Source organism: Poecile atricapillus, chromosome 2 (assembly GCF_030490865.1).
Source record: "Poecile atricapillus isolate bPoeAtr1 chromosome 2, bPoeAtr1.hap1, whole genome shotgun sequence".
Lineage (NCBI taxonomy): Eukaryota > Metazoa > Chordata > Aves > Passeriformes > Paridae > Poecile > Poecile atricapillus.
This window is the reverse complement of record NC_081250.1, coordinates 124,185,837-124,193,558: the sequence shown is the minus strand read 5'-3', so window position 1 is coordinate 124,193,558 and position 7,722 is coordinate 124,185,837. Positions and strand designations below refer to the sequence as shown.

At 40.5% G+C, this 7,722-nt stretch overlaps 1 pseudogene; it reads right to left on the bottom strand.

Moving 5' to 3' along the window:
* Positions 1-3,634: 3,634 nt before the first annotated feature.
* Positions 3,635-4,863, bottom strand: LOC131575550 (uncharacterized; annotated as a pseudogene).
* Positions 4,864-7,722: the final 2,859 nt, after the last annotated feature.

Sequence of the window (7,722 nt, the reverse complement as noted above, 5' to 3'; positions counted from 1 at the left end):
AAAAAAAAAAAAATTATTAAGCTGGAGAAGGCAGGTTTTTGAGCTCTTTACCAGAAGGTAGATTATTCTGTGAATTTCAGCTTTTTTTTCTATATATAGGTTGAGCAAATAAACCACAAGGAATAAATGCATGTTTTAAGTGAGGTTTCATTCCAAAGCTCCACAAAAAGCCATCACTGAAAACAGTCAAAATTATTTTGTGGTTATGCAAAATATATGACTCATACATGGGTAGAAGGAGAAACACGTAATCAAAAAAGAAAAACTAAAAAATAACCATATTTGTCTCATTTTCTTTGGTTTCACATACTGTTTATACTGCAAATATGGTGAGAGCTGTTTACTGTGCTACATTTGTAAAAAAATATGTTTGTTTGAACAATGTAGTGTTGAAGTTAAGGGGTTGCATTCAGACTTAATGACTAATAAAATTAAAAACGCTATGTAGAAGTGCAACTAAATCACCCAGGGTGCATCCTAATTTCAAAGGAGTTGTAATCCCTGTTTCTGGTCTTCTGATCTCTGGCACTGGTCTGCAGAAGGTCCACCCCTGGTAACACAAGTCAATACTGTAATCTGCTTCTTCACATGACACTTAGATCATCTTTTAATGCAATAATTTTATTTGACACATGATTTTTAGGAATCTGAAGGAGGTATAGAGAATAAATTTATTTTCTGCAGTTATGTTCAGGTTAATTTAATTTATGCTCAGCAGTTACTGCATTGTTTTATCCAACCCAGAATATCTAATTCTTAAACCGAATTTGTCTCATGAACATACAGGGTCAAATAAGGTTTATGGGAGAAATGCTTAAAATCAGAACACCCTGACTATTTTCGCACATAGTTTATGTATTAGTCAAGTGAGGAACATGGAGCTTGCTAAAAATACCCCCATAAATGTGTAGAAAAATGATCCTTCTTATCCCTCCATTTTCTGCAAAGTTAACACCATTATCATATCTTGCAGTACACTTGCTGTTTATTGTTGCCAAGGCCTTCCAGTCTGTACTCTCCAGTAAATTCAAGTAATCAAAACTCTTTCTCCATATACCTCCCAGGACATGAAACCAAGTGTTTTTATTTGTGACTGCCATAACAAACTTAATGCTACTGCTGCGACTGAGAACACAGGACCACTACCAACATGACTGCAAGCAAAGCCAGCTTACACTGCCTTATCTTGTGTTTGCCATGGGTAGGGGCACACTCTTCTGCCAACACGGTAACTTCTCAGCCCGCTGTAATTTAGCTGAAGGCCTAAATCTAATGTTTCAGAAAACCCTGATAATAATACAGTTCAGTCTCTCCAAGCAATTATCTGGGCTGTTAAAATGTCATAATCTGTAAAAACATAGCTCTTTAAGCAGTGCTATCTTTCCATCTCTATTTCCCTTGCTTTACAGAAAGAACAACTGCATCTTTGCAGTAATGCTGTAAGGCTTCCTTCATTAATGCATATATATGGGACCTTGAAATGAATGAATAATTTGGAAAGATTTGGACTTTAATGAGAAATAATAAGGATTTCTTTAAGAACGCTTGATCCCATGCTAAAGAGAATTCTCTATCAACATCAACAAATTTGACACTTCTTACTTTTTTAGATGGAAAAGTTGATCTGTTGCTTGTTTGCTTCTTCAACTGAATTTAAAGTTTATCATAGTATTTCCAAAGTAAGTGGTCTTTATCATGCAATAATAGTTTGATAAAACTCACAAAAAAATGGAGTAAAACTTGGAGGGAGGATAACTACTTTCATATTATAAATTATATATAAAATGGATGGTTGTCATAATGATACATAATGTCCTGCTTTAACTGTCCACATTGTATTGTACAATGCTTTGTCTGTGTGGAATTGCACCAGCTGTACCTGCTGTGCCTTTGTAGAGTCCTATTCAGCACTCCTTATTCACTCCCTCCTTTGGCAAAGCCCCCTCTGAAGTCAGTGTGTGATATGCTACAGTAAGAAGTGCTGAATAGGACCCTTAAATGATAACTCCTTAGAGGACGAAACTGCCACTTTTCTCACACTTCTCTTACAGTATAATGCAATTTGGACTGGAGATGCTATGAAAATACTACTAATAATAGATTGAGAAACTACATCAGGCAAATCATGGTAGTTCTCAAGAAGTGCCACTCTTTTTTCAACACAAAGGGATCAAAGAAAGCTTCAGAATACCAGCATTGCTGTTAGATTCAGATATGGTGAGCAGTAGCTTTCTTAATTTTACAAAGTCCACAAATATTATGTGAAATATTAATATAATAAATTAATATTTTTCAGAAAGGTATAATATATTCATAAGATTTATTACCAGTTGGCATATTTTCAGCCTCTAGGCCATAACTATATCTTAGATCTCAATCTTGTACTAGTGAATAAGGTACAACTATTTCTCTTTTGAGATTAATCTAAGTGCTGTATTAATCTATGTTTAGGCTTTTCAAAAAGTGAAGCTCCACAGAATCATTGTCTCTTCAAACATTCAAGATTTCTTGGCCTTCTACAATTTTACTCATTTGCTTTGATAAACTCTCTTTGCCAATAAACCCTAGCCAATTTTATATCTTAAAAAAAAACAATTTAAACAATTTGACTAAACACCTTTACAGCTTTGGTTTTAATTAGATGTTTTGCTTCTTCAGCTTACTGGAAAGAGCTAGATAGCTTCTAACCATGTCAGTCTATATAACAGCAGGTGTCAGCTTTAACTGCCTCTGAAAATTTTAAATGTATTCAATTAAAAGGATCCCTTAGAGAATGATACTTTTATGTTCATTTGTCTTATGTGAGGTTTGCAACATGTTTTCTTTCTATACACTATGTTCTTGTTGATTCTGTGACCCAATTATGGCTAAAATTTTAAATGTCAGAGTACATTCAGTTAGTGCTTTCATCTTAATATAATCCATCAGAAAAATGGATTCTTCCACAAGTGTCATTTGCGAAGGTAAGTCTCTCTCTCTCTCTTTTTTTTTTTTTTTTTTCAGGAAACCAGAGTAATTTTGACAACAGAACAGTAAGTGGTTATCTGAGCAGTGATAGGTGAGAAAATTGATAGCTTTGAGATCTGAAATGGATAGCTTCTCATATTCTGATCTCAATACACAGACCTACATGTGTAGATAGATATCATTTTAGTCCTTCCTGGAACAGGAATAAAAGAACTGCAGAAGAGAGCAGACACTATAAAACAGGATGGGTAGTTATATACACTGTACATGCTACACACACACATATGCTTAAGTGCAATTAAAATAAGCATGCTTGTCCTTCAACTACCAGCAGGCAGGTAGATTTTCCATTTTATGTCAACTGTGTTATTCTGCTACCTGAATTATCATATAAAACCCACCCCTCATGAAATGTTACATCTCCAAACATTTTTTCTCATGGCAAAAATGAGAGCGGTTATGAAGCTATATCATGGGGGTTATCAAGTAAAGAAAAAAAAAAAGTTTCAAAAAAGTTGTAAAAATTTAATGACTTACCTATTTTCTTTGAAAATTGCTGCATGTCAGGATAAAAGTTGCATAAGACATTGTCTTATTTGCTTATAGAGTCACAGAATGATTAGGCTGGGAGAGACCTTCAAGTCCAACCTATGCCCTAAGACCTCATCTAAACCATGACATCAAATGCCACATCCAGTCTTTTCTAAAACACATCCAGGGATGGTGACTCCACCACCTCCCTGGGCAGACCATTCCAGTACTTTATCACTCTTTCTGTAGAATCTTTTTCCTAGTATCCAACCTATATTTCCCTTGGCACAGCTTGAGACTGTGTCTTCTTGCTCTGTCAGCTGCTGCCTGGAGAAAGAGACCAACCCCCACCTGACCACAATGACCTCTCAGGAAGTTGTAGAGGGTGATAAGGTCACCTCTGAGTCTCCTTTTCTCCAGGCTGAACAACCCCAGCTCCCTCAGCTGTTCCTGACAGGGTTTGTGTTCCAAGCCCCTCACCAGCCTTGTTGCCTCCTCTGGATGCGCTCCAGGGTCTCAAGGTCCTTTCCAAACTGAGGGGCCAGAACTGGACACAGCACTCCAGGTGTGGCCTCACCAGTGTCCAGTGCAGGGGCAGAATGACCTCCCTGCTCCTGCTGGCCACACCAGTCCTGATCCAGGCCAGGATGCAGTTGGCTTTCTTGGCCACCAGGGCACACTCTGGCTTGTGTTCAGCAGGCTGTCACCAGTACCCCCAGGTCCCTTTCTGCCTGGGCAATGTCCAGCCACACCATCCCCAGCCTATAATGTTGCAGGGGGTTTTTGTGGCCAAAGTGCAGGACTCGGAACTTGGACTTAGTAAACTTCATCCTATTGGACTCTGCCCATCCATCCAGCCATTTCAGATCTCTCTGCAGAGCCCTCCTCCCTTCCAACAGATCAACACACTCTCCCAGCTTAGTGTTGTCTGCAAATTTACTAATGAAAGACTCGATACCCTCATCCATGTGATCAATAAAAATATTGGACAGAGCTGACCCCAGAACAGACCCCTGAGGGACACCACTGGTGACTGCCCCCAGCTGGATGCAGCCCCACTCTCCACCACTCTCTGTGCCCGGCCATCCAGCCAGTTCCTAACCCAGCACAGAGTGCTCCTGTCCAAGCCGTGGGCAGCCAGGATTTCCAGGAGTGTTCTGTGGGAGACAGTGTCAAAGGCCTTACTGAAGTCCAAATAGACAACATCCACAGTCTTTCCCATGTCCACCAGGTGGGTCACCTGGTCATAAAGGGAGATCAGGTTGGTCAAACATACATACCCCTCCTAAACCCATACTGGCTGGGTCTGACACCCTGGCCATCCTGTATGTGCTGCATGATGGCACTCAGTATAAGCTGCTCCATTACCGTACTGGGTACTGAGGTCTAACTATAGTTACCAGGATCCTCCTTCCTACCCTTTTTGTGAATGGGTGTCACATTGGCCAGCTTCCAGTCATCTGGAACCTTTGCAAGCTCATCTGGCAGCTCCCTCATCACCCTGGGATGGATCCCATCTGGGCCCACAGATTTATGAACACCCAAGTGTCTCAGCAGTTCTCTGACTGCCTCCTCCTGGATAACAGGGTAGCTATTCTGCTCCCTGACACCATCTGCCAGCCCAGGAGGACAAGCCATCTTCCCACTAAAGACTGAGGCAAAGAAGGTGTTAAGCATTTGCCTCTTTTCCTCATCTGCAGTTACTAAGTTCCCTCCCTCATCCAGTAGAGAATAAAGGTTGGTCTTACCCTTCCTTTTGCCGTTACTATATTTGTAAAAACATTTTTTATTATCCTTTACAAAAGTTGTCAAATTAAGTTCGAAATGAGCTTTGGCCTGCCTAATTTTTTTTCTACATGCCTAGCAGCTCCCTTAAGTACTTCTTGAGAGACCTTCTTCCAAAGACAATACATCTTTTTATTTCTAAGTTCCTTTAAAACCTCATTGCCCATCTAGGCTGGACATCTGCCTCATTGACTCATCTTTTGGCACACAGGGACAGTATGTTCTGGTGTCCTCAAGATCTCTGTTTTGAAGCACACCCACATTTCCCAGACTCCTTTGTTTTTAAGGGCTGTTTCTTAAAGAACTCTCTGAATAAATCTCCTAAATAGACTATAGTCTGCCCTCTGGAAGTCCAATGTAAAAGTCTTATTGATGTTCCTCCTGACTTCCTCAAAACTTCATCACTCTGTAATTTCATGATCACTGTGCCCCAAGCAGCCTCCAACCACCACATCTCCCAGTGGCCCGTCTCTATTTGCAAACAGGTCTAACATAGTCCCTCCCCTGGTGGGCTCACTCACCTGCTGCGACAAAAAGTTGTCCTCCACACACTCTAAGAACTTCCTGGACTGCCTCTTTTCTACTGTATTAAGTTCCCAGCAGATGTCTAGTAGGTTGAAGTCAAGAACACGGCTGGTGATCCTGAAACATTCTCCAGCTGCTTATAGAATAAGTTGTCCAGCTCTTCTTCCTGGTTGGGTGGACAATAACAGACTCCCAGCAGGATGTCAGCCTTGCTGGCCTTCCCCTTTATTCTTACCCAAAGACATTCAATTTCATCATCATTAGTTTCAATATCCACGGCATGAAAATCCTCCCTAATATAAAAATATCCCTCCACCTTTCCTTTCTCCCTTTCCTATCTCTTCTGAAGAGCTTGTAGCCACCTGTCATGGGGTTACTTTACCTTTAAGAAAGTTAAAGTTGCTGGGGACTGCCGGCAGTCTTTTCTCATGACCAATTATCAGTCATTGCTGAGAATTGACAGCAGTTTTGGCCATTGAAAAGTGAGATCAACTTGTGAACCCCACCTTAAAGTGTACAACCAGAGCTCTGTGGCTCTCTTTGTTTTCTGGCTGTGAAAGGTGGCAGAGCTCCGGCCTCTCGGTCTCTGCCCGGCCACGTGGCCGGGCGGGGGCCGGGCTGGGCCTGCCGTTCTCCCGGCCGGGAGATGGGGCCTGCGGGAGCTTGCTCCGAGCCAAGCTAGGCCAGGCCATTTCCTGGCTTGGCTGCAGGTTTTGCTGTGATGGAATTTATCAGAAACTGTCAAGTAAAGAAGAAGAGCTCTAAGCCTGCAGCAAGCAGAGACACCGACTACACTCTCTACAGCAGCTATGAGGAACTTGCTATCGCAGACAGCTCCAGCTCCTGTTCAGCAGAGATCACCGAACCATCTACAAAAGCTTGGGCAGGATTTTAACTCTTTCTTATCTAGATGAGACTTGCGGATTAATCTTTTTATCCAGAGAGAGAAAAGGAGAGTGATCAACATGAAAAGAGACTTTATAAACTATTAGTGGCAAGAAAGAAAAGAAGCGTCAAGAAAGGTAGAGAATTAAGAAGATGCTTTAATTAAGCTGAAGTATCTTTCTGTTAAAACTATGGGGATGGACAATGAAGTCTTGAAAAGAACTCCTTTAATTCATAATAGAGTATAGGGAGGAATAGAGTGTTCAAAGTGTAAATTTGAGTAAAAAGTGGAGTAATTGTGGTATAGTGAAGTGCTGGGAGATTTGAAGCCTTGAGAGGCAATGAGAAAACTGTTTTCTAGTGAAGTTCACAGAAACAGATGAAGAATACTTTTTGCCTTTGAATAACTTACCCTTAAAAATGCTATCCCTAAACATCATGACCCATAACACATTTCAGAGTGATGTGAAATGGGAGGGGTGGGCTTTGATAACAGCAGCTCTGGGCAGCTGATATCAAGGAAACAGAAAACTATAACAAAAATAGCTTTCTTGTGAGAAACTCCATAAATTAACAGAAAGGAACTTCTGTTTCTTTACAGAAACTGATGGAAAGACTGTAGAAAGAATTGAGATTGTTTAAACCATCAAAATTATAAAGTTTTTGTCTCTGTTGTCATGTGAACAAAAGAATAGTGGGCAGTGAGAAATGAAAAGGTTTTTCTAAAAGTTTATTCTGGTGTTCTTATTCTTGTAGTTTGTCAATAAACTTTCTTTATTCCTTTTAAGTTTTATGCCTAGTTTGCTCTTGTTTTAATCCATATCTCACAGTAAGAAATAAATAATTCTTTTTTCCCCTTTTTGTTAATTACTGGTTCAAAACCACAACACCACCCAGTGCAGTGCTCCAGCTATGTGAGTTGTCTCACCATGTTTTTGTGATGGTGACTACATCACAGCTTTGCTCTTGCACCATGACATCCAGATCCTCATGTTTGTTACCCACGCTGCGTGCATTGGTGTACATGCA